This window comes from Ambystoma mexicanum, chromosome 4p (genome assembly GCF_040938575.1).
Source record: "Ambystoma mexicanum isolate Mex_15411 chromosome 4p, UKY_AmexF1_1, whole genome shotgun sequence".
Taxonomy (NCBI): Eukaryota; Metazoa; Chordata; class Amphibia; order Caudata; family Ambystomatidae; genus Ambystoma; species Ambystoma mexicanum.
The window spans coordinates 1,047,236,906-1,047,264,109 of NC_090927.1; the positions used below are offsets into that span (position 1 = coordinate 1,047,236,906).

The 27,204-nt window shown below is 52.7% G+C and overlaps 1 protein-coding gene across 4 annotated transcripts in view; it reads left to right on the plus strand.

Annotated features, from left to right (window-relative positions):
- MCM9 (minichromosome maintenance 9 homologous recombination repair factor) overlaps positions 1-27,204 on the plus strand; it is a 907,286-nt gene that overhangs the window by 46,265 nt on the left and 833,817 nt on the right. The window contains exon 1 of one of the 4 annotated variants that reach the window (XM_069606613.1): positions 23,720-23,826. The exons of the other annotated variants lie outside the window; for them this stretch is intronic. The gene's annotated coding sequence lies outside the window, so the exon portion shown is untranslated. Of the gene's footprint in view, positions 1-23,719; positions 23,827-27,204 lie in introns of those variants that run through there. 4 annotated transcript variants of the gene reach the window in all.

Genomic DNA, 27,204 nt, shown 5'->3' on the forward strand with positions numbered 1-27,204 from the left:
GTTGTTCACATAAGATGTCCCTATTTGAGTGCAGATATCTCCATGGTAGGATTACTGTGGATCCGTTCTATGTATGTGGCAACAGGTTCCCCCTTCCGCCTAATTGGGATGAGACTGTCCCCTCTGTTTGGGTTACAGTTGTATAATTTCTTTTTCGTCTGGCATGGGGGCCCAGGCAGATTTTGATGTATCTGCACTACCCCTCTGCCATGCTACAATTTAGGTACATGGTGTGATATTTGGACCCCCACTAGGTCACTACTTAGGTACATGGTATTATTTTTGGACACTTGTCTCTACATACATTCATTTGGATATGCTTGAAGCGTACTCCATGGTAGTGTCATGCCATCATTTAGGTACGTTGTTATGTTGTGTTAATTTACCTCCCATGTCTTAACAGGTTATGCTTTTTACATGCTATGTCACTTTTTGATGGCACCTTGAGAACGATTGCACGAGGCGATATCTTTTTTCAGACCCCCCTCTTTCACTACACCGCTGTGGCGATGTAAATGGAATTTCCCCCTTTCATGATGGAGGATCACGCATTGGGATAGTGTTCTTTTACCATTCCGTTATGGCGGATTACGTAAGGAAAGGGAATGTGCGCATGCATGGTTACTCTAGATTGGTACATCTGTTTACAAGGCGGACCGGTCTGGCTTTTCAGTGCAGGAGAGTGTGTTTCCTAGTGCACGGCTGTGCGCTTAAGTACAGGTAAGCATTTGATTGGATGCGAGACCATGGGGCCAAGACGAGGTAGCACAATTGTGTAAGCAACGCTGTGTATTTAGAAATGTGGACTTGACTGGGAGTCACTATCGTTGACTGTTGCAGGGCTATTGGTGTCAACTGCATGTGCACGACGAGGTGTTGTTTGGCTCTTCAAGCTGTGTATCGGAGTCCGGTACTGTTGAACACTTTCATCGAGCTACTGTCTTCTTTTGGGTGTTCCCCCTATTGGGGGTGAGTACCAGCCTGTTTTAAGATTAAGGGGTCTAGTCTTGTATATGCCTGGTTCACTATTGGGAGAGGGAATCATACCTTCATTTACGGAGTGGCGTTATGAATCTGTTATGGGAAAAGGCTATTAAATAAACACCTGGACTTCAGAGTGAGGCAGTTGGAGCTTTTTTTTACTACTTACATGGGTGACACATGCTTTTTCTGTTTTCCTGGATAGGACTTTTCCAATGGTTTGCTTCCCCATTTCAAGTGTCAAGGTACGTACCTGGTAGTTGTGAAATACTGATTCTAGAACGATTAAACATGTGATCAATATCCTGATGGGTGTTTATCTGTATTCTTTTAGGTGAACTTGCACAAATGTGACCAACATTGGGAACGATTAGGCTTGCTTTGCCCTGAAGATGGGTTGTTTTTCAATCCGAAACGCGTTGGCTATGTAACATCATATACTGAAGTCTTTTCGGATATTGTGATAAAAGAAAGCAATTGGACTGTGCTCTATACACCTAGCAATACCCAATGCTAAAGGGTTAATCTATATTCTGTGGGACTAAAGAAAGATGTTATAATGTTTACATGCTTGTTCCTGACCATAAGTGATGTGAAGTATTTTATGTTTTGAACTGACATTTTTTTGTTTGAACTAATCTGATGCATATTGGATTTATGTATCAGCAGTTGACTGAATTTGTAAGTTGTGACCAAGAGATGATATGCCTCAAAATGTATTTCTATGTTGAATTTGTTTGAACTACACCATACTGGTATTTGTTTTGCTTATTAAATGAAACTGGTTTTGGTATTGTACTGAATTGTTTGAAAATTCATATGTAAGTGTGTTAAGGGGGACTCTTGTGTTGTACGGATTCCCCCCACACACACTACCATAACAGATTTTGCCTTCGGAGGAGCCCTTTTGGAGGGCATTTGGTGGTTACTGTACGGTGACGTATGGTTTTGTTCTGCTAGGGAACTTCCACCGCCATAGGCCTGGTTCATTCTGCCCATATTTAAGGTCATCGTTATGGGCGCATGGTCTGACCGAGCAATCACTCCAAGCTCTATCCCTGTGACCCTACGAAATAGTGAACACGAAACCCAGGCAGGATCTATCCTTGAAGGGTCTATGAACATGGGAATAAAATGTGTAAACCCCACCTCCCCCGTTGCCTCAAGCCATCTACAAAGGTCAATTGGGCCATGTGTTCTTTCAAGCAGGCAAATGGCGCCACCTGGTTGTCGAACACCCTTGCGCTCCTGTCTTCTCTTGGGTCCCACGCCAGATTAAAGTCGCCTACTAATATTATCTGCCCTTTGGCAAAAGTCTCCAATTTGGTCAGTGTCGCCCGCAAGAACCCATCCTGCCCCATGTTGGGGGGCGTAGATTGCTGCCACTGTATATGTCCCCCCTCTCCCATTGGAAAGAAGCCGCCAGATACGTCCCCTCTGTGTCCCCCTCTGTAGCTATGACCTGGAAAACTAGAATGTCCTGAATAGTGATTAACACCCTGGAGCGTTGTATTGGAACAGATGACGGTACCCCTTGATTTTCAGTTTATGTCTGCCTCGCCTCCGAATGTGCGCCTCTTGCAGGACTACAATTACTGACTTCTCCCACCCCAAGAACTGTTCCACCTTCCTTCTCTTAACCAGGGAATTAAGCCCCCTGACTTTAAGGGAGGTCCCCAGAAGCACTTCCCTCTTTCTCATGGTAGTCTTACTGTGGGGCTTGCACTAATGATGAGTGGCTGCTGTTAGGACCCCCCCCCTGAATCCCTCGCCCTTCCCTCCACCCTCAAACCCCACCCTCTCTGGGCAGGCTCAACCAGTCTCTAGTGCCCCGACCCTCCATCTCTGGAATTGAGCCCTTGTAACAACCCAGAGTAAACCTGTGCGGGTCCCCCTTGACCGATGTAGATAAATAAAGACATCCCGTACCACCCACCTCCCCTGATATCTTTCCACTAACTACCTCCCCCAGGCAGGGTGCAGCATTCCTTCCTGTAACCTACCTCTCTTTTCCCTCAGTGTGGCGCTCCTCTGTCGATGGGTGTGTGGGCACCTTCCACTACTGCCCTCTTAGAACCTGTTTTATTTAGCCTCTTGTCAACTTCATCCACTCTCACATTTTTCTCTCTCGCGGTTCTCTCGTCGGTCTTCGTTCTTGCCTTGGTGACCCTTCGTCCTCAATCTTCAGGACCCTCGTACCTTCCTCACAGGTGGTGACCCAATGCGGTTTCCCTTCCTATTCAAACAGCAGTTCAAAGGGAAAGGTTAATTTGTTGCATATGTCCGTCTGCATTAGGGTGCGCACCACTGGGCCCTTCATCCTACGCTTCACCAGGGTGGTCTGGGTTAGGTCCTGGAATATCTCAAGTTGCGAGCCATTGTAGCTGATTGATCTGGCCCCCCATCATGTGACCAATGATGCCCTGTCAAAGAACTTGACAGTATAGCATTTACTTTTCTGTCCCAATGCAGCTTTCTCCCAGGGTTCCGCTTGCAAGCAACCCATGATTGACACTGAGGGCCCGGCTTGCAAGCAACCCATGATTGACTATGGCTTCGATCCCCGGGTCAGTGCTTAGAAACCTCTGGGTATTTAAGCGCATTATAAATATGCAACTAAGACAAAACAACGCAACTAAAACAAACGATTTCTGTAACAGCGCCTCGATGCCCGTGGGCTGTGTGAGCGCTTTAAAATGCAAATAAATACATTTAAAAAAAATTACCACTACGGATGTGAATTCCATAACGTAGAACGAGTCCCCCACCCGCAGGGGGCCTCTATCAGGTCAGTGGTGCACCTATGGGTATTTTAGTTTCCCAGCATGTATTTTAATGCTTTTAGCTAATCCCTCTCTAGTCCTTTCATCTAGCCTAGAACTAGGCACTCTGCACTAATTACTTCCGTGCTCTCTCTTTCTTAGAGACACAATCCCAGGCCCAGAAGAAGGTAGCCTTTGTTGCCGGTCGAAACGTCTATGGATCAAGATATTATTGTTCCCATTCAGTCCATACCACACTGAGGGAACTACATTCCGACATTGACCTAGGATTGGTAACTACTAACAAGCCGATTCATGGAATAAATGTGCGCCGAAAATCCCGGCGCAGAGGGGCCAATACGTGCGCTGCGCCGAAAATTAGCGAAAAGCGCAGGGAAACCAGCGCACGTCGATTCATGGAAGTCCGTGCGCAAGAAAAGCAGAGGACGTGCGCTGAAAAAGCGCGCGGCGCAGGCCGGCGCACAGGTCAACCAACGTCGTGCGCCACGGCCACTGCGCTATCACTCCGAGCGCAGCGCACAGCTCTAAAGTAGGCGGAACACAGGGCGGGACACTCGGAATGGGGAATAAAATGGGGCACAACACTCGGAATGGGGAAGAATGTGGGCGGCACGGGGAAAGTATAGGAGGCAAGTGCGCGGAACGCCCACACGCTCGCATACAACACGTATTCATGGAATAGAATAGGGCAAAAAAGCGCACGCTCAAAGCAGCGCACAGGCACAAACAGGCACAAACACGACCGCCACAAGAAAGCAGGCGGTAGCGTCTCTGCGCCTGCAAGAAATGTGCGCTAAAAGGTGCGCCAACAAATAGCACCTATATACAGACATGATCAATGTCCAATACTGTGGCCCTCCAGGACAAATGACGTACAAAGGGGTACCCACAAACACAGACACGCGCTGAGAGAAAAAATAAACGTGTGCGTGCATACCGGGGTGCGCGGGAAGTTGCACACGCGATATGGCCGGGTACGTGGATTACAGGGGTGCGCGGGAAGTTCCACACGCGATATGGACGGGTACGTGGATTTCAGGGGTGCGCGGGAAGTTCCACACGCGATTAGTCAGGGTACATGGATTGCAGGGGTGCGCGGGAAGTTGCACACGCGATATGGCCGGGTACGTGGATTGCAGGGGTGCGCGGGAAGTTCCGCACGCGATTAGTCAGGGTACGTGGATTGCAGGGGTGCGCGGGAAGTTCCACACGCGATATGGCCGGGTACGTGGATTTCAGGGGTGCGCGGGAAGTTCCACACGCGATATGGCCGGGTACGTGGATTGCAGGGGTGCGCGGGAAGTTCCACACGCGATTAGTCAGGGTACGTGGATTTCAGGGGTGCGCGGGAAGTTCCACACGCGATATGGCCGGGTACGTGGATTTCAGGGGTGCGCGGGAAGTTCCACACGCGATATGGCCGGGTACGTGGATTGCAGGGGTGCGCGGGAAGTTCCACACGCGATTAGTCAGGGTACGTGGATTGCAGGGGTGCGCGGGAAGTTCCACACGCGATATGGCCGGGTACGTGGATTTCAGGGGTGCGCGGGAAGTTCCACACGCGATATGGCCGGGTACGTGGATTTCAGGGGTGCGCGGGAAGTTCCACACGCGATATGGCCGGGTACGTGGATTGCAGGGGTGCGCGGGAAGTTCCACACGCGATTAGTCAGGGTACGTGGATTGCAGGAGTGCGCGGGAAGTTCCACACGCGATATGGCCGGGTACGTGGATTTCAGGGGTGCGCGGGAAGTTCCACACGCGATATGGCCGGGTACGTGGATTTCAGGGGTGCGCGGGAAGTTCCACACGCGATATGGCAGGGTACGTGGATTGCAGGGGTGCGCGGGAAGTCCCACACGCGATATGGCCGGGTACGTGGATTTCAGGGGTGCGCGGGAAGTTCCACACGCGATATGGCCGGGTACGTGGATTTCAGGGGTGCGCGGGAAGTTCCACACGCGATATGGCCGGGTACGTGGATTGCAGGGGTGCGCGGGAAGTTCCACACGCGATTAGTCAGGGTACGTGGATTGCAGGGGTGCGCGGGAAGTTCCACACGCGATATGGCCGGGTACGTGGATTTCAGGGGTGCGCGGGAAGTTCCACACGCGATATGGCCGGGTACGTGGATTGCAGGGGTGCGCGGGAAGTTGCACACGCGATATGGCCGGGTACGTGGATTTCAGGGGTGCGCGGGAAGTTCCACACGCGATATGGCCGGGTACGTGGATTTCAGGGGTGCGCGGGAAGTTCCACACGCGATATGGCCGGGTACGTGGATTGCAGGGGTGCGCGGGAAGTTCCACACGCGATATGGCCGGGTACGTGGATTTCAGGGGTGCGCGGGAAGTTCCACACGCGATATGGCCGGGTACGTGGATTTCAGGGGTGCGCGGGAAGTTCCACACGCGATATGGCCGGGTACGTGGATTTCAGGGGTGCGCGGGAAGTTCCACACGCGATATGGCCGGGTACGTGGATTTCAGGGGTGCGCGGGAAGTTCCACACGCGAATTGGCTGTGTGCTCCCAGGCATTACCTGTACACCCTCCACGGCCCCTGCAGGCAGCACACACCACAGGGAACTACCCTGCACACCTGCTCATGTCTCCCACCACCCCCACCCCCCATCCACCAGGGACACCCTCCACCAGGCCCCCACCCATGTCTCCCACCCCCCACCCCCCAGGGGCACCCTCCACCAGGCCCACACCCATGTCTCCCACCACCCCCACCCCCCAGGGGCACCCTCCACCAGGCCCCCACCCATGTCTCCCACCACCCCCCCCCATCCACCAGGGACACCCTCCACCAGGCCCCCACCCATGTCTCCCACCACCCCCAGCACTGTGGGGAACCTGCCAGCCAGGCCCCCACCCATGTCCAACCCATGTCTCCCACCACCCCCACCCCCCATCCACCAGGGACACCCTCCACCAGGCCCCCACCCATGTCTCCCACCACCCCCACCCCCCCATCCACCAGGGACACCCTCCACCAGGCCCCCACCCATGTCTCCCACCACCCCCACCCCCCACCCTCCAGCGGCACCCTCCACCAGGCCCCCACCCATGTCTCCCACCACCCCCACCCCCCATCCACCAGGGACACCCTCCACCAGGCCCCCACCCATGTCTCCCACCACCCCCAGCACTGTGGGGAACCTGCCAGCAGGCCCCCACCCATGTCCAACCCATGTCTCCCACCACCCCCACCCCCCACCCCCCATCCACCAGGGACACCCTCCACCAGGCCCCCACCCATGTCTCCCACCACCCCCACCCCCCACACCCCAGGGGCACCCTCCACCAGGCCCCCACCCATGTCTCCCACCACCCCCACCCCCAGCACTGTGGGGAACCTGCCAGCAGGCCCCCACCCATGTCCAACCCATGTCTCCCACCACCCCCACCCCCAGCACTGTGGGGAACCTGCCAGCAGGCCCCCACCCATGTCCCCCTGGCCCCAGGTCCTGACGATACACAATCATGGCAGTAATGGCCAGCATACCCAGCACAAACACCCAGGCAAGGATTGCATGCACCCACATAGTGAATGCAATCACATGACACAACCCCAAAGGCAAGTATGCAAAAGAACACATGTCCGTCACACACACATACACAATGGGTGCAAGTGAATGTCAAAACCCATATCATGACATGTAAGAAACCAAAGAGAAAATAACACAAGTGTAAGATAATATAAAAATGTATTAAAAACACAAATCAAGTAAACCAATAAAACATACAACTATGTGGCAAAGTAAATAAAAGGTCCATGTCCGAGAACAAAAATGATAAACCAAAAAACAAAGGATTAAAAAATCAATATAATTTGTCCAAAGCTAAACCATGTAGTAGGAAATCAAAGAAAAACCATTACGTCATGGTGTAAACAATAAAAAAATTAAAAAATGTATCTCCCAAAATATAACAATATATACAGGAATGTTCCAGGGTCCATGAGCCCAACAGCACAAATGAAACCTAATACTAACTAATAAAATAAATATGTACAAAAAAGTGGCCATTGTCCGAGCGGTCCAAAATAATAAAAATAAATAAAGGAAACCTAGCACTAACTAACTAAAAAACTATATACAAAGGCAGCGGGCTAGTCCTGCGGCTCACTTGGTGATGCTGGCCAGGGCATCCTCGAACTCCATGTCAATGTCCTGGAGGCGGGACTCTGTCCTGGCCCCGAGGTCTCGCAGGGACAACCCCATGTGCTCACCAAAATCCCTGCGAGCCTCCTCGAGGCACTCAGCCCGCCTCAATGCCCGACGCATGGAGATCTCCGCCCTGGCCATGGCGAGCCGCTCCTCTTCCGCCCGCTGCCGCTCCGCACCTATCCGCTGGCCAAACTCCTCCCACACGGAACACACCGCCATGCCAGGGTTGCCCTGCCCTCCGGCCGATGCCTGCCCCTCTGATCTTGATGGCCCTGAGCCATGATGCCTCCCACGTCGAGCCCGCTGCTGCCTCCGACGCCACTGCCTCTGCCAGCACGACGGCATCCAGGCTGATGGTAACCACCGACGCCGTCGTGCACGTGCCCTGCCCGATGATGCCGGCACATCTTCCATCTGCTGGGGTCCACTTGCTGTGTCGTCCACCCCTGCTGGACCTCCGACTCCCAACTGTGGCAGGGATGGGATCCCCACCGAGCTGGCTGCATTGGTCGAGGCAGGTCCACAGGGGGCCATGGTGGCATCTGGGCCGGAAGACGGCAAGGAGAACGACCGGTGGATAGCCTGCACAGAGGAGGAGAGGGCCGTCAGATTGGCCAACACATGCAGGAACCCCCCGAACATGGCCGATCCCAATTGGGCCACGTCGGCACGGTGCACTTCGTGATGACGTGCGTGCTCCTCCCGGGAAGCACGCACGTCATCACGAATCACAGCCGTGCGCATCGCGACCCCAATCAGGACCTGCTCCACGCGGCCAGGGGTTCCCACGGCCGCAGGTGGAGGGGAGTCAGTTGACATGGACATCCCCACTACCTGCGGACGGGCCTGGGACGGGGCATCCCTGCTGGTGCATGGTGGTGCACTCACAGGGTCAGGGACAGCGACATGCACAGGCACCTCCACGGTGACCTGTGCTGCCTCCTGGCCCTGGACTGCACCACTTGCACCAGCAGGGATGCTCCCACCAGGCCCCATGTGTGCACCAGTGTCGGCCTCCTCCTCCTCTGTGCAAACCACCAACCTGGATGGCTCCTCACCGTCTCCCACCGTAGCAGGCCCCTGTGGGAGCTCACCCACCCCTTCCGCTGCAGCCGTGGGGGCATCCCCGCCGCCTTGCTCCACAGCGCCGTCTCCGCCCTCTTCTTCACTAGCCGCTGCGTAGAGGGAGACAAAGGACACAAGCATCAGGCTACTGTAAAATGGTCCCCTAGACAGGAAGCAATAGCAGATGAGCACCCCTGTCAAAGTACACTTCCATCATGTCCCTCCACAACACATGGGTCAGTCCAGGCAAAACACACACAGTAACAGGCATGGTGCATGCCATGCACATTTCCATGCATGTCCAATTGACTCTTGAAACATTCAATGATATGTAACTCACATGCATCATGGCTCATGCATATCACATGCACACACTTCACCTCAGTCACATCCATCTGGCCCCAAACACAACGAACACAGGCGAAACAAGGGTTAGTTGGGTGCGTCACAGAATCTGTGCATTGTCACACACATGTGTCATGCATCCATGGCATGCACAAGTCACAGACACGCAGGTCAGGCACACAGACATGGCTACCATATATGTACCTGGCATCAGCACCCATCCTTCACCCCCATCCATGTCCAGGTACAGAGACTGGCATGCTCTCATGTCCTAAATCTGCATAGGGCTCCTCATGCCACATTTCAACACATGCAACAACCATGTGGGTCACACATCACTGGTCGCACATGCATTACCATGATGTCCCTGCACACATACATGCATACATGGCCCATGGCACACATACAGGCAAGTATCATAGAACCAGCACACCGCAACATGCCCTGTCTCACACAGTAATGCTTGCACACTTACCGCTCAACTCCAGACGGGCCTCCCTCTCAAGGACCTGGGCGTGGAGCGCTGGGCGTACGCGTTCCAGGACCCTCTTCTGGATGGAACTCATGCGGCCCCGGCCCCCCTCCACGAGGCGCCGGGCCTTCACAAGGGTCCTGGACCTCAAGTCCTCCCAGCGCTTCTTGATCTTCTGGACGTTGCGGGTTGCCACCCCCTCCGCGTTGATGGCAACCACACAGTCGGCCCAGATCCTCTCCCGTCCTTCCTTGCTGGCGCGGGACGATCCAAAGAGGGCATCATACTGCCCCAGGACATGCTCCACCAGGACACCAACTTCGGTGGCAGTGAAGCTGGTGCCCCTCTGCCCCTCTGGCCTGGGGTTGCCACTGGTGCCAGATGTCGAAGTGCCCGACATGGCAACCCCAGAGGCAGGTGTGGGTGGGCAACTGGGTCCTGGGGCTGGGCTGTGGAGCGATGTAATCCCAGTTGGGAGTCTTCAGTTCCAGCAGGGGTGGACACAGCAACTGGACCCCTGCAGATGGCTGATGTGCAGGCACCAAATGGCAGGGCACGGTGGCAGCAGGCAGGCAGGCAGGCAGGCAGCAGCAGATAGCACGTGGGAGGCTGCTCAGGGCACTGGGGGGGCAGTAACTCGGCCTTCTGGGCAGGAGCGTGGTGTTCCGTGTGTTTTCGGGTGGCCAGCTTGATACGGAGTGATTTGGCACGTGAAATTCCTGCACGTCAGCGTGAAATCCGAGGAAAGGGCCTTAGCGCGTAAGTGCGTCAGCACACATACGCGATTCTATTGGACCAGAGTCCCTCACCGCCTAAGCGCGTCTGACGTGATCCGCACGGGCGTTCCCCACTCAGCACGTGATGACGGAGCACACGTGGAAATACTGCACGTCAGAGTGTCATCGCGTGTAATTGGCCAAAAGTGCGCGTACACGCGATTGGCCAATGTACGTGTATTACATCGTGTGTAATTGGCCAAAAGTGCGCGTACACGCCATTGGCCAATGTACGTGTATTACATCGCGTGTAATTGGCCAAAAGTGCGCGTACACGCGATTGGCCTATGTACGTGTATTTCAGGGGTGCGCGGGCACTTACACACGCAAGTACGTCAGCGCACCTGTATGCCTGCTGCGTGGGAATTTCCACACGCTATTGGAGTGGGAACTAGATTCCAGGGGTGCGAGGGTCACACGCTCGCCTAGAACACGCGCAAGGCATTAATTTGCGCACTTATCAATGAACAAGCCAGATGCCAGGATGAACATACCGTTCCTAGCAGCAGTGGCAGTGGGCTACCAAAGGAGGAGGAGGAGGAGAGTCAGGGCCAGAATATTCACACCCAGAACCAGCCTATTCGGGATGCCTGATGACCAGGTGTATGGGAGGTACAGGTTTCCAGCACACATCATACTGGACCTGGTCAGTGAGTGGGAGGATGACCTCACATCACCCACCCTGTGCTCCCAAGCACTCAGCCCCCTGCAGAAGGTCCTGAATGTACTGCACTTCTTGGCCACTGGATCCTTTCAGCGGACAAGTGCCATAGTGGGTGGTGTGTCACACGCCACGCAGTCACGCTGCCTACACCAGGTCTTGAACATCATCACTGCACGGCCATCAGTCCGCAGGCACATATATCTCCCCAGGACTCATGCAGAAAGGCGGACGTGCATCCAGGAATTCTATGGTGTGGCTCAATTCCCCAAAGTGCTTGGTGCAATTGACTGCACACATGTGGCTCTACGTCCACCCAGGGCAACAGAGCACATCTATAGAAACCGCAAGCACTGGCATTCCATCAACGTGCAAGTTGTATGCAATGCCAAGGGAATCATCACATCAGTATATGCCAACTATCCCGGGTCCACCCACGACAGCTTCATCTACAGAATGTCTACACTATGCCGGGACCTAGAGGCTGGCCAGCATGGAGATACATGGCTGCTTGGTGAGCATGAATGCCACTGCACATGCATGCATGTCAGATACTGGGTCATGACACAACACCACTAATGATACCCATCACCACCTCCGCAGGGGACAGTGCCTACCCTATCAGCCCCCACATGATGACCCCAATCCGGAACCCCACCACGCCACCCGAGGTAAGGTACAACACAGCCCACATTGCAACACGGGGCATAGTGGAGCGCACATTCGGAGTGCTGAAGTCACGCTTTCGCTCCCTTGACCGTTCTGGCGGGCAGCTGTTATATGCTCCCCGAATAGTGTGCAGGATCATAGTGGCAGCATGTGTCCTGCACAACGTTGCAACACGCCGGGGCCTGCCCGTGGACATGGTGGTGCCCCCACATCCACAACCACATGCACGCCCGCTGCGCATGGGAGGGGAAAGGGCACGGGGGGTGGCAGCCCGTACGCAACTGGTGGCCAACTTCTTCACCTAGGAATCACAGTGCTGGCTAGTGCACACTGCTCTGGCACATACCATCTGACAATCAATGATGACACTACCTGACAATGTCACAAAATTACTTGACAATAAACTGTCAGATACACATCAGCCTGAGATTGTTAACATGGAAGTGTCACTATGTGTGCACCCCTACCTACACATACACCAGCAATGCATCACAACGAAAAGACACAACTCCATCAATCAAATATGCATTGCCACAGGCGATTCACTACATGACAACATTGCCATGTCACCCATTCCCTTCACAGTCCCGCCACTGAGGACACCATGTCATGGTATGTGAGAGCAAACAAACTGGCCATCACAACATGACACCGGTGTCACAAATAGCAGTGCCCCAAATGGTACATAGCCGCACTTGAACAGCTAACCGCGCTGGAGCCACTACTACACACCTGTGTAAGAGTAATTTCAATCAAATTACACACCAACCCACCCTGAAGCCCACCCAAACAAGACACAATGCATGTAATCAATGGTAGTCTCATTACCTGATTCTGCTGGTATGTCCTCACCGTCCAGATGTACAGTGATGGCGCCACGCAAAAGTGTCAGTGCACATCTACCGACATGTAGTCTGACTCCAGAGAGTATGCCCGTGTGAAGAACTGTGTGAAATACCTGCAAAACATGAGCAACATATGTAAGTAGAGGCACATATCAAACCATCATGCATAGTTAGGTGCAACAACAATGTACACTATGAATGTCTACACAGTATTGACTATGGACTGGCCAACAGCTCATGGGAGTCCAATGTCACCGTGTAATTTGCTGTCACTTGGGCACACCCTTTGCAAGCCCATGGAAACGGAAGCAGGAGGGGTGTGGATGTCTGCTACCCAAGCATCGAAACCAAACTCAGGACAAGCCTGCATGTGCCCAGCCACAATACAGTGTATGCCCAGGTACCCACACAAGGCAACACTCTTGGAAAAGAAAAAAGAAAATTGAGAAAAAATGGCCATGAAAGGGCCGGCGGGGGGGGGGGGCCACCTATGAGGTCCGAGGACAGGATGCACGCCACAATCCACCTGTGTGGATCATGGGAAACTAAAACACCCCATAGGCTCGTGGCCCACACGGCTACTCTGTTGTGGGAGATGAGTCGCTATCGCTCTGGCCAGACCCTGCAGCTGACTCAGGAGGTGGGGGAGCTGCCTCAGAAGATGGTGTGACAATGGGAGGTAGCCCACGCAAAGCACGAGTTTGCTCCTCCATGGCTGCAAGCAGGCGGGTCTGGTAGTTCTGGTTCTGGGTTATAATCATGCGGAGGTCCCCATGCAGTAACTTCCGGGATGACCTGACCTCCGCACGAGTTGCCTGCATCTCGGCCGAGAGCGTCCGTGTCAGACGCTCCAGCTGCTCCTCTGTCCTTCTATGGGATGAAGCCTCAAGCTCTAACAGGGTCGACCTGAGGTGATGGAATTCTTCCCTCAGGCCTTCCCTGTGGCGCTGGGACTCCATGGAAAGTGATTCCCGCAGAGTCGCCAGTGCCGCCCGCCTGTCCTTGTTGGACGCCAACATATCCTCCCTGTGTTCCTGGCAGATGGACTCTGTAGCCTGCTCCAGTCGCTCCATCAGCCTTTCTGGGGGGACAATGGAAGTGGCCACCCTATCCATGGCCTGTGCAATCATCTCGGATGATGCTGCCTGTTGGTTGGCCATACCGTAGATGGATTGCTCCCAAGCGGTATTGCCAGGTGGCATACGGCCACCACGTTGACGGGCACCACACCTGCCTGGGGCAAGGCGGACTGCGCCTTGCTGTGCCGGCAAGGCCTCAGGCTGCAGGACTGCATTCCCTCTCTGATCTGCAGCCCCAGGAACAGGATCAGAGATTGTGTGGTGTGGCCCTGCATCCGTAACCACCGGAGGCTGAGCTGCCGACACTGACATCCCCATTGAGGGCAATGGCCCGGCTGCAGGTGGGTCGGACAGAGGAGATTCTCTCCCAAGAACACTCCCCTGCGACTGCACATAGGTGTCATCCTCCGAGTCTACACCTGAATACTGCTCGGGGGAGGAACCCCCAGAGACACCCCTCGACAGCACGACCTGCAGCACTTGTGGGTTTTCACCCACAAACACACCACGTCCCTCACTTGTGGAAGGTCGGCCCGGGTTGCCCTCCTGGGACGGCTCAACCACCACATCCCCAGCATCAACAAGTGCTTCGTCTCCTGCAAAGACATGAAAGAGAAAAATGGAAACAGGCATTAGCACCATGGCATGCAACAAGGGCTGATGAACAACAGAGGCAGTAGTTCTACGACACGTCCCACATGACTGGGAGACCTCCTATGCATTCACCATCACTGGGTCTGTAGGGGAGGCTCAGGGCATACAATGTACAGATTGGAGAGCAACGCCTGCTCACCATGCTGCCTAGCACTGCCATCACACATTGGCCGGTGATTGCCATGTCAAAGGCACATGCCATCACACACATGGCATGTGACATAGCCACCAAGTGAAGAGGGAGAGGAGGGCAACTTTTTTGGATTCCTACCACTCTGGTCCTGACATTGCATCATCACATCAATAAGTTAACATGTTGTACATGGATCTGCTAGTCCAAATTGGCCACGATGCACAGTGCCTTGTCTACATCAACAAAATGCAGTAAACAATGAGATTCCACCTCCCCATCACCTGTAAAGGAATCATATAGCATTCGTGAAGCACAGGTCAAGAAATGTATGAAGGTACAGCGGAGCACTGAGGGGTGGTGGGGCAGTAGGGGATGCCAGTCAACAATCCTACTGGTGCTGGTGTCATTCATGTCACGCAAGTGCAGGGGTGGGTGGCACAATGAAGTGCAAGGGGAAGTGGCGGCTGGAAGTGCTGTACAAGGTAAGTAGGACTTAACGTCAAGGGCAGATGGTGTTAGGCGCAGACAAGTGCTGGGGGGGGTGGCCTATAGGGGTACAGAGACAATCATGCAGTGCTGTGGGCTCGGAGGGGACAGGGGAGGTACACACTGCATCTGGCTCGGTAAGGTCCTTGCAGATTTCTATGTGTCCTGCAGAGTTGTCACATGCCGCAGATATGTGCCCTTGGATTGGGGATCTCATCTTGGTGAAAAGGGTGAGGCGCTATTGCCTTTGGAGCATGTGGCAGGCCAGTTTGCCAGAGGATGAGCATGATGCAGGACATTCCCTCTCTGCCACCCGGCACCTGTGGTCTGGGTTCACAAGATCCGAGTCATGCCAGGACTCTGCATTGGCATGGGGCTTCAGACAGGTGGTCATGACCGTGGCAAAGACATCCAGTGTACCTGACATAGAGTGGAGCATGGAGTGGGCCCTGTCAGGATGGGAGTGAGCCTAAGGGGGAGCTGGATGGGGGGGAGATTTTGGCAGCATGAGCCTCGACTGACACACACTTCATGGGTTGGAATACCAAGAAGGTGTGTGACAGTGGTGAGGGTGGCTTTGCCTGTGGGGTGGTGAGGGTGAGCTGGGAGGAGAGGAGAATGTGATCACTCCAGGAGAGAGGAGTGCAGAGATGGACGGAGAGGGGAAAGTCAGATGAGATCAGAGCATCAAGAGTGTGCCCTGCAGAATGAGTAGGGACAGACGGGAGTCTAGAGGGTGAGAGGGAGTTGCTGAGGTCACAGAAAGGTCACGTGGGGGGGTCAACAAGCATGCAGGTGGATGCGTACAGCAACAAGGAAGAGGATTTCTGTGTCTGGGGACATGAGTGAGGAGGAGAGGTGAGGACACTCAGAAAGGAAGTAGTACATTTGACCAGTTTTCCCAGACACAGTACGCACAGTTTGTGAATGTCAAGGTGTGGTAGAGAGAGACGTCACACAAGCCATTCCAGAGTGGAGTAGGTCTAAGTAGGAGTGACAGTGGCAGGAATACCCTCAGGGAAGCCAAGGGCACACCCCCCCTGCACAGTAGTGGCGGGCCAAGGAGAGGGTCTCCTGAACATCAGGTAGGAGTGTGTGAAGGATGCAGACAGAGCTGGCCGTCAGACATGTTTCCATGAGACCAAGGATGTCAAGGTGCATAACCTCATGTAAGTGACAGATATCGGAGGAATGCCTGATGCAGCCGCAGTGAAAGGAGTGTAATTGTGGAGGAGGTTGACAGCCTTGGAGGACTTACGGGGAGTGCTAGAGATCAGAGGTGCAGCATGTGTAGGAGTTGGAGTGGGAGGCGGAGAAGGATCATGGGAGGGTGCAGGGAGGCAGTGCAGGATTGATGAGGAGAGAGGAGGGGGGACAGCAGGAGAGGAAAGGAAGTTGATGAGATGTGGGTAGCATTTCTCAAGGAGAATGAGGTTGGCCTAAGGGCCTTGGACTGAGATGCTCCCATTAACATGCACATCAATTGTGGCCTCTGAGGATTGGAAGGAGGCCAGGAGTACACCCCAACGGGTCCCACCATTGATGGTGGAAGAGGAGCAAGGAGAGAGGACAGGGACCATGTGACGGGTCTATGGGACAGGCAAAGGCATGTATGAGCAGATGTCAGTGAGAGTTGGCTTTGAGTAGGCTCAGATGCACTTGTCAGCAATAGGGTGGGTCGCATTGGAGGGCAGGGTGCCCTCATTTGACTGTTAGCAAGCAGGTGTCGTGAGTAGGGCACGATGGTCTGAACTGTAGAAGTCAGGGAAGATAGACCATGAAGAGCAGCATGGAGTGTGAGGGAATGGGGCTCGAAACCAGACGGTACCAAAGCACACAGGTAGGAGGTGGATGTCAAGGCAACATCCACAGTATGACAGCATGTTGGTTGGCATTTATATACAGAGGACGCATTAGCATGTGGTATCATTGCATGTCAGGCATGTGAAGATGAAACTTGATTGGCTGGGGGAAAGTATAGGAATGGTATGTAAGACATCAGATGAATAGACAGGGGAGTATGAGCAACAATGTAGTGACAAAATGACAATTCAAGGGCAACTTCCATGGTGTAGGGCCATATGTGCACTGTTGCCAGTTGGGATAGTGCTGTGGGCAGATGGTGTTGCACTGAACATACTGGATGAGGCACATGGGTGCCACTATCAACTCTGCCACACACCCCCTTGACAGTCACCCAACATGAATGCTTCACACACACACCATGCACATGGATAATACACACATGCATGTGCACTCACCGGATGATGCCTCGTAATCAGGGAGATCTCCCACACCTTGGAGTTGTCCCTCGGTGACGTAGGATCCAGCTACGGACTCGTGTGGTGTGAGTTCTATTTCCTGTGCTGGGGACCCACCTCCAGTCACCAAGGTTGCGGCATGACTTGAGGCCAGCTTATCCTTTGCCCTGCGCTTAAGGTCATTCCAGCGCTTCTGGCAATCACTAGCTGTGCGCCTCACTACTCCAAGGGCACTTATTCTGTCAGCAATGGTCTGCCAGTGTGCCTGGCGTCTGGCATGTGTGGTCTTGGACCCTGCAACGATGACCATTTCCCTATCATGATCTGACACATACTGAACAAGTGCATTCAGTTCGGCGTCTGTGAAGCTTGGCTTCCTTGATGGGCCGGACTGTGCAGCCGTGCCTGGGGAATCAGCCTGTGCCGGACGTGCACTCTTCCTCTTGCGCTTGGAAGGGGTGGGGATCCAGAGTGTCCTACGCCGCTGTGGACACTAGGGGCAGGAGCCGTGGTGGACTCAGTACTGGGTGTGTGGGATTGCACACTCAGCATGGGAGTAGGTGCAGGCATTGGGGGTAGTGGGATGGGGTCAGGCCTGATCTGAGGTGCATGAACTAGGACCGACACAGTCTTGGCAGGGTGTATGAGAGGTGGGGTGGATGGAGCCACACCCTGGCTACGGGGGCCAGCAGATGACCTATCTGGCATAGATGCGCGTGCCCTGATGACACCAATGTGCACCGGTGCACGTGCAGTGGACCTGCTGACCTGGATGTCAGCGATGGGATCACCCTCGGACAGGTCTGCTGCCACAATGGGCTGGTCCGACAAGGGCTGATCAGGGTTGGTATCAGCCACATGACCCTCAACTGGGGGGGGGGGCATGGGTGTCCCTGACTGGTCCTCCAGACTGGGGGGGACAGGGGCACCCTGCAAGTCACAACCACGTCCCCTAGTGGATCCTCCACGGCCACCACGTGTGGCTCGGCCACCTTTGCCACCCTTACGGCTTGCACGCCTCCCAACCATGGCACTGATGTTATTGTGCGTATGGGAGTCGGTGTGCACAATTGTCCTGGGCAATTGGGTGTCAAAGGGGTTGGGTACCAGATGGTATTCGTACCCTAGTGCAGTGGCAAGGCTATATGACACCCCTGGGGAAAGATGACGGGTCACGCAACGCACAGGCACCCCAGAAAAGTTAAGGAACGTGCACAATACCCCTCCTAGACCACGTGTGCTGATGGAAAACCCTGCACTACGCTGTGGCATCCAGTAACACAATGAACGTATGCGTGTCACACGCAGCCTAGAATGACCTCTGAAGGGGTAGGCTACACACGGGGCAAGCACAGAAGTTAGATACGTGCGTGACTCACCGTCTGCTAGGTAAAAGAGCGTGAAAAATGAGCGCGTTTGGTTGGCATCACCCCCGCCAAAAGAAGATGTGTACGCTGTCTGAGGAGACAGGACAACAGTAGAAGGGGACACTGTTTGAGGGAACAGGCCCAGGTAAACCAGTACAAGAGGAAAAAGAGAAAAAGCTGTCAGAGGTAACAGGGAGTACGAACTGGAAACGCCGTGAAGTAAATCGCGTGTGAAACGACAAGAAGTACAGAATTCACCCACTCGCTCTCCACGAAAAGCACGTACAAGGAAATGGTGTTCTACACTACCTTATATACAGGCCCACACGTACAGCGTCACTTACGGCGTGTACGTGCTTGGCCCATGTTCACCAATCACACGCTTTGTCACTTCTGCGTGTGGATCCTTTTTCACCAATCACACGCTTTGACACTCCTGCGTGTAGCTCACTTTTCACCAATCACACGCTTTGTCACTCCTGCGTGTAGATCCATTTTCACCAATCACACGCTTTGTCACTCCTGCGTGTAGATCCATTTTCACCAATCACACGCTTTGACACTGCACGTGCAGGTAACTATAGACGCACATATGCTGGTGACGGGTTTTCCCGCGATTCGCTGAGTGTGGGGTTTTCACGTGCAAAATCACTCCCTATCAGGCTGTCCACGCGTTCAAACACGAAAGACCACGCTCCTGGCCAGGAGGCCAAATTACAGTCCCCCAGAGCCCTGAGCACGCTCCCACCTGCCATCTGCTGCTGCCTGACTGCCTGCTGGCCACGTGCCCCACAGTGCTGGTGGGTGGGGGTGGTGGGAGACATGGGTGGGGGCCTGGTGGAGGGTGCCCCTGGTGGATGGGGGGTGGGGGTGGTGGGAGACATGGGTGGGGGCCTGATGGCAGGTGCCCCTGCACTGCTGGGGGGTGGGGGTGGTGGGAGACATGGGTGGGGGCCTGGTGGAGGGTGCCCCTGGTGGATGGGGGTGTAGGGGGACATGATCAGGTGTGCATGGTAGTCCCCTGTTTTGTGGGCTGCCTGCAGGGGCCGTGGAGGGTGTACAGGGTACACCTGTGAGGGCCCACCCAGCCTATTCGCGTGTGATAATTCCCACGCACCCCTGTAATACACGTACCCTGGCCAATCGCGTGTTGAACTTCCCGCTACCCCTGTAATACACGCACCCTGGCTGTTCGTGTGTGATAATTCCCGCGTACCCCTGTGATACACGTTCCCTGGCCTATCGCGTGTTCTACTTCACGCGTACCCCTGTAATACACGTTCCCTGGCCAATCGCGTGTTGAACTTCCCGCTACCCCTGTAATACACGCACCCTGGCTGTTCGCGTGTGATAATTCCCGCGTACCCCTGTAATACACGTTCCCTGGCCTATCGCGTGTTCTACTTCACGCGTACCCCTGTAATACACGTACCCTGGCCAATCGCGTGTTGAACTTCCCGCTACCCCTGTAACACACGCACCCTGGCTGTTCGCGTGTGATAATTCCCGCGTACCCCTGTAATACACGTTCCCTGCCCTATCGCGTGTTCTACTTCACGCGTACCCCTGTAATACACGTTCCCTGGCCTACCGCGTGTTCTACTTCACGCGTACCCCTGTAATACGCGTTCCCTGGCTGTTCGCGTGTGATAATTCCCGCGTACCCCTGTAATTCACGTTCCCTTCCTAGTCGCGTGTAGAACTTCCCGCGTACTCCTGATTTGAAGATTGCCCGCTTTGCTTTCCTTGTTTGCCTGCCCTGTGAAGTGGTCCAGGGTTAGCGCAGCCCTTAGCGATGATTTGGCGATTTTGATGGCTTTTCCTTGCGCGAGGGCGTTCTTGGGGGCGTTACTGGCGCTGCTGCAGGCTCGCTGCGATTCTCTGCGCCACGGCTGGTTTGGGAGCATGAAATCCATGAATACGCTGTGCGCGGAAATCAGTTTTAGCGCACGTGCCTGGCGCAGACTATCGCAGGCGCACGCTGTGCGCCAGCCGCGTGCGCTACTTGTGCGCTGGATTCTATGAATTACCCTGTAAATCTGCAGCATGACCCTGCATTGGTCAATATAGAGACTGCAGCATGACCGTTGTTGGGTTCAAACTTACAATGCATACACTAATTTAGTTTGAACTATGCTTGCATCGTATATATGCTATATAAATTGTTTTGTAGCCTGAACTTCATTTGACTGCACTGAAGTGTTAACAAATGTTTGTGGTTTATACCTTTATGTTTTGTTACCCACAATTCTTCACTAAAGTTTGTTGGTATATCTGTCATGCATAACTGTGAAAAACGAATGCTATAAAATGCTATGAAAATAAATAGCGATATCTGATAGAACCGCTTGTGAGAAATACATGAAAATGTTTTACATGTGCAATGTTTCAGGATACCACTAATACCAATGGCCCCCTTTTTCTTACCCTACATGAGGACTTTTTGAAGGGTTTTTTCAAGTGTTACTTATTCCAGCCGAATTGCAGAAAAATTGGTACATACAAGACTGAAAGTATGTTGAGTTGATAAGTGGGAAGACCGTTTAGCTTTGTTTCATATGATCTGGCCCTCCTGGCAGCCGCCAGCACCTTCTCCTTCTGCCCATACTTGTGTAAGGCCACCACTACATCTCTGCATCTGGCCCCTGACTCTCCCCTCTTTGGCCCTACTCTGTGTATGCGGTCCAGCTCTATCCCCGACCAGTCTTGCACCTCCAGCAGGTCCACAAACACTTGCTGCGCCATTGTGCATAGATCCGTTTCTGCCACTGCTTCAGCAAGGCCTTTTATTCTGAACTTCGATCTTCTCGAGCGGTTTTCAAGGTCTCTGCTCTGGGCCTCTAGGTTCTGCATGACCCTTGCTAATTGCTCTACCAGCTCGTCTATCTTCCTTGTGTCCTCTGCGACATGTTGTATGGTGCTCTCCGCTGCATCAGTCTGCTCCTCTAGTTTCGTTATGTCCCCCTTCACCATGTCCCCCTTCACCTCTTGCAACGATTGGGACAGTTCTGCCTGCATCATGCTCAACTGCGATTGAATGATGTTCGCTATCTTGTCCCCAAAATCATGAAAGCATTGGTAAAGGGCCTCTTGGGTGACCACTTAATCTCTTGCGGTGCCTACCAGTGCTCCCAAATCCTCTCCTGCCCCGGGCCCCTGATCTCCCCCATCCGGTACGGTACCTCGCTGTCTCTGCACCAGAGTCTCTCCAGATTGCCCTCTTGTGGTTTCTTCACCGACTTGGGGGCAGCTTGTATGTTGTTTTTGGACATACTGCATAGGCAGGTCTGATGGGGGAGCCCTGTCCCCTCCTCTTCTCCGCGATATCGTGTTGCACCCTTCGGGCCTCTTCTGGCCACTTTTTCAGGGTGTAGGAACCTCCTCCCTCCGCCGCGTTGTGGGATCGCCCTTGACCATGCAGAGTTGTTGGAACTCCCTTCTAACTGTGTGCATGTGAGCCACCGTTTGTCCTCCTCCTCCTCCGGTTTCGAATGAACCTCCTCCTGCACCTTGTTACCAGGATCACTCTGCCCTGAGCCTGTCCAAATGGCCTCTCCCTTATTCTTTCTTGCCCACCATGGATGATTCGGCCTCAGGATTGGCCCGCAGAGGCCAGAGCCCCACCGGTCACTGTCTCCTATGCGTGGTGCGCCTCTTGCTGTGCTTCTGGATGGGGGTGCGCTGGTTGAGGCACGATATGCAGCTCCAAAATCCCGAATTTACCTCAAAAGGGCCTCCAGCTGCCCCAGCTATAACACCACAGGGCCTCCCCTGGTCTTCTGTGCTAAGTGCAGGCTTCAAAGCTTGGGCAGGGGCTGTCCTGCCGTGCTCCCCCCCCACTCCTCACCATCACTCTGAAAGCTGGTGATCACTGCCTGCTGATCATTGGCCAGCCTCTGCCTGCTTGCACCCTTTTCTTGGGCCATGGCGGCTGACCTGTGATGGTTCTCCCCCAAGGGGGTGGGGGAGAGTCGTGCAGCTCAGGGTTGCTGCCTCTTGACTTTCGATGTGCGGCCCGTGCCGGGCCTTCTGGCCGCTCTGAGTGCTCTTCTCTGCGGTGCAGCTCTCCGTAGTGGGCTACGGGTATGGCCCCTCTGGATCCTCCTAATCTCTCTGTTTAAACCTGCTTCTCTGTCACGGGGGCGGCTCGGTCCCGCGTCGATCTTCTTGCTGGCACTTGCCAGCAGTGGATCCCCCACTCCACGAATCCAGCCCCGGTGGGCCTCCAATATCACAGATAGCTCTGTTCTGATGGGCTCCTCTGCCGTCCACCAGCGGCTGCTTTCCACCAACCTGCCTCGCTGCAGCACTGCGTCCTCGGTCGCCCTGGGTATCCCCAGTGTGGTTCTTCTTGCTCGGTGTGCAAGCGTGTTTCTCAGCTCGGCCTGCACCACTTAGAAAGGCTAATATGTGATTTTATGTAGCTGCGCTGGCATTTTGGGACACACAGTCTAGCCAATCTTTGCTGTGGCATTCCTTTTTAATTTTTTTACTGGGATTCTATGACAAAGCAAGTGTGTAGACTGCCATTTAGGGCAGCCATTCAAGCCATTTCTTATTGTGGCGTGGCTATTTTCACTGGGCATCAAGAATAAAGCAAACATGATGTGCATTATTTATGCATCTAGACATTTGAGCAGCCAGTTTGGACATGTTTTCTTGTTGTGACAAGACCTTATTAAAGGCAAAGCCAACAGGAGTGTGTGGCAGAGCCATGGGGAACATGTTTTCTTATAGTATCATTACTGGCTTTATGCGCAAAGTAAACATGAATACTGTGTGAGTGAATATATGTGAATACTCTCTCTGTTCTGTAATCATTTGAAGGAGCGCTTTGTGGACTGAACGTGTTAACGTTCCAACGTGCGTGCACTTTATTTGTTTCCCTGCAGCACTGCGAGCTCTGCTCTTGCTGCTCCCCCTGCTTCCTGGAGGAGGCGGGGACTCCTGCGCACACGTGACGCATCACGTGACTGGTACCGGATACAAATTGCCGGCCCAACCACCCTTGCGGCGTTAAGCCCCGGAGGCAGTAAGGGCTGGAGCCGCTGTTGTGCTGTTTGGCTGTGACCTGTGAGTAACCTGAACTTGGATCTCGTTGCATAGTACATACCAAGCACTTTATCAGCTCTAAGGGTCTGGGGTGGAGAGTCGGACTCTGGCAGCTCCACAAGCTGTCGGGCGTTCCCTACTCTGAGACTGAGCGCTCCTCTTGGTTCCTCTGACAATTGTGGCTTTTTGCTAAAATTAATATTTTTTGATTACGTATGGACTAAGATCATTTCATCCTTAGTTCGCAATACAGCTGTGTTTACTATTTTGTTTTGGGGTGGGGGGTTGCATAGATCCATTTCTTTCTGTATTTTTATTCAAAAGTGTTTTTTTGGGAAAATTGTTTTTTTTTTTTTTTTTCATATTTTTTTTTTTGGGCTGAGGTTGCCTTGGTTTTCAGTGTAACATTTATTAGATTGCTGTGCTCACATTTTTATTGACTGTGGTGTATAAAATAGGCATCATTGCAACTTCAGTCTACTTTTAGCTTAATCCTCTACTGTTATATTCTTAAGTCCCCTGTTTTTTACTACTGGGTTCTAGTTCTCTCTGAATGACACGCAAGGGACTGCGAAGTCAGACAGCTATGGAGGCCTCACTGGCCTCGACTCCGTCTGCTACTGGTAATTTACCCTCTGTCTCATTAGTTACTACTCTGTTAGAAGTTCCCTCCCCAACTATAATGGGGAATTTGCAGCATGCTCCAGCAGATGCCCCTTATAACCCTTTACTCCTTAAAACCCTAGCCCAGGCTCAAATTCATGTCAGCGATAGGTCTGAGGTACTCAATGCTATGGGTAGTTTGCCCCGCAATGCAGTCTACAATAGCTGCATCTTTAATGGAACTCATGATATCTCGATAGACACACAGGAAGAACGACTAGCAGCTACCTTAACCTCTAATCTTGCGAAAGGGGCTACCCCTCAAAAGGATAGGGGCCATTTGGATTACTCCAATAACAATATGGTCAATTCTGTTCTCTCAACATCTGCCAACTCCCACCCCAGGATGCCTATCTTATCTGTTAGGGCGGCTGACTCTGTAGCTACTGCCTCTGCATTACCAATGATAACGGTTAATGGGAACACTGCTCTTCCTTCCACTGAAACTCCACTCGAGGTTAACTCTGCAACTATGGCCATTAATCATACTTCGACTATCCATGTTAATCTGTCTACTAATGTGGCTGGTACTCCATACACGCCTAAAGGGAAATCGATACCTACCTTGTTCAAAACTCCATTTAATAAATCCCAGAATCCCACCCTCAAAACAAAATCCAATCTGGGTACCCAAGGGAAACCAATTCAAGGGAAAAACATTTCACACTTCTTTGGAAAGAGGTCCACATCTAGTACCCTTGTTAAATCTTTACACTCACTTCCTACAGTGTCTTCATCAGATCATACTAACCTAGTTGATGTAGTTAAGAAATTGGAGATTGAAGATCCTTCAGCTCAGGATATTGACGACATCAGCATTATAGAATGTGCAGACAAGGCAATTGCTGATAGCCACCTGGGCCCCAAGTGTAATAATACAAATAATGTCACCCAGCAAATTTGTGATGATTCCTTTGCAGGCTCTCCTTCTGATCTCATCAAATTTATTGATGAGTACACAGAGAAACAAAATTGGTTGAAAGAAAGGGGTTTACTCCCAGACTCAAAAAGGGATCAGGGTAGCGAATCGATCTTACATCACACTCTCAAGGAGGCAGATGAAAGAATTAAACTTTCCCAACCCACTATTTCGGCTCTGAATATGGTTCTAAGTTCCTTTGTGAGTCTGTATGACAATATATGGTCTGAGGTCAGATCTCACTCTCTCCTCTTATCTGAAATGTATTCTAGGTTAGAGGGCCTTGACAGATTTGAAGAGCTAGTTAAAATTATAAAGGAAGAACATCCACTTCTGCCTACACACGGTCATGACCCTATTCCTCTTAATCAACTACCCTCTGAAGCCCATACCGTACATAAAGGATTTACCATGATCACGCCAAGTATGCAAGAGGTAGTTTTAGTTAAGGGCCAGAGTCCTACGGTCCCTCAAGGCCCAGTTTTGAACTCATGTAGCCTACCCGCTAAGATGTCAATAACTACCTCCGAGGGTCTGCGAAAGTTCACTGGATCGAAGCCAGTACTAACTACCCCTCACACTAAACTCACGATGGTATCAATGGAGGAGAAAGTCCAAGAGGAAGCGGCTGGTCCGCTTCCTAATTCTATTGTACAAGGTCTTCCCCTTATGGGAGGGTCTTTAGAATTGGCAGATCTCCCCAAGGGTCCCCAGATCGCCTCTTCTCTGGAGTTCATATCTATCTCGTCTTCAGAGAATTCATCTATCTCCATTGAACCCATCAAAGAAATCCTACATCAAAAAGTTGCGCCCTGTATAGGAAGGAAAAGGAAAATCACTCAGCAAATGAAGAAAACAAAAAATCAGAAAAACGTGAAACATTTAAATTCTTATACGAACCAATTTTTTAAAAATCTCTTCTTGGCGAATACTGTGGCTTCCTCATCTACTACTCTCGTACCGAAGGGGACTGGGAATCATGCTGATTCAGTGGCTTCTCGGACCCCTAATCCTATTACGGTGGCTACTGCAGCCACAGCTGACCTACTTCCCACTACAGCAGTTCTATCTCCCTTACCGGTTGGTGTGGTTGATGGTCTCTCGACTAACAACATTCCTTCCCTAGTAATGGGACCCAATATCGAGGGGGTTGTGGACTCTGTGGCTTCTGGTACCCTGACAACAACTCCAACTTTACCAAAGCCGACCTCCGTTAATGCCTCGACTGTGCTTACTACTAATGCTATTGTCAAAGCAAAGGATTCCTCCTCTGATGCAGTATCCCCGACTATTTTATCTAACTGTATATCAGGGTCAGTTCAGAGTCACTCAGAGACTACTCGGCCAATGCCTACAGCAAACTTGGTTAACATTGATATGGTCAAACACCTTTTCCGGGAGATACTGGCTCCTAAAAGTGTATGTGGGGCAGTGCCTAAATCTAACTTATGCCTGCCCCTAGATGGGGCTTCTTCTACCTCGCCTCTACCTCTGGAGCCAACGCTCACTGCTGTCACTGAGGGTCTCCCTGTGAGTATTGAGCTTATAACAAGGGAAGGGGATATGGGAGCTCTAGTAGAGAGGGGTTCTTCTGCCCCTCTCCCTTCTAATCCAGTTTTTCCAACTCTGCCTATTGCCGCCCCGATTATGGACCGTGAAGGTGCCCCCTCTGGGCTCGACTCTGTTCGCTACAATACTTCTCTCAATTTCTGTGAAAGATTTCCTGTGGGTCCAAATGTTATTCAAAATAGGACTATACTAAGAGGTGCTAGGGGTCCCGACTTGGCGGTTGATTCTTTATCTCAGTTTACTAAAAA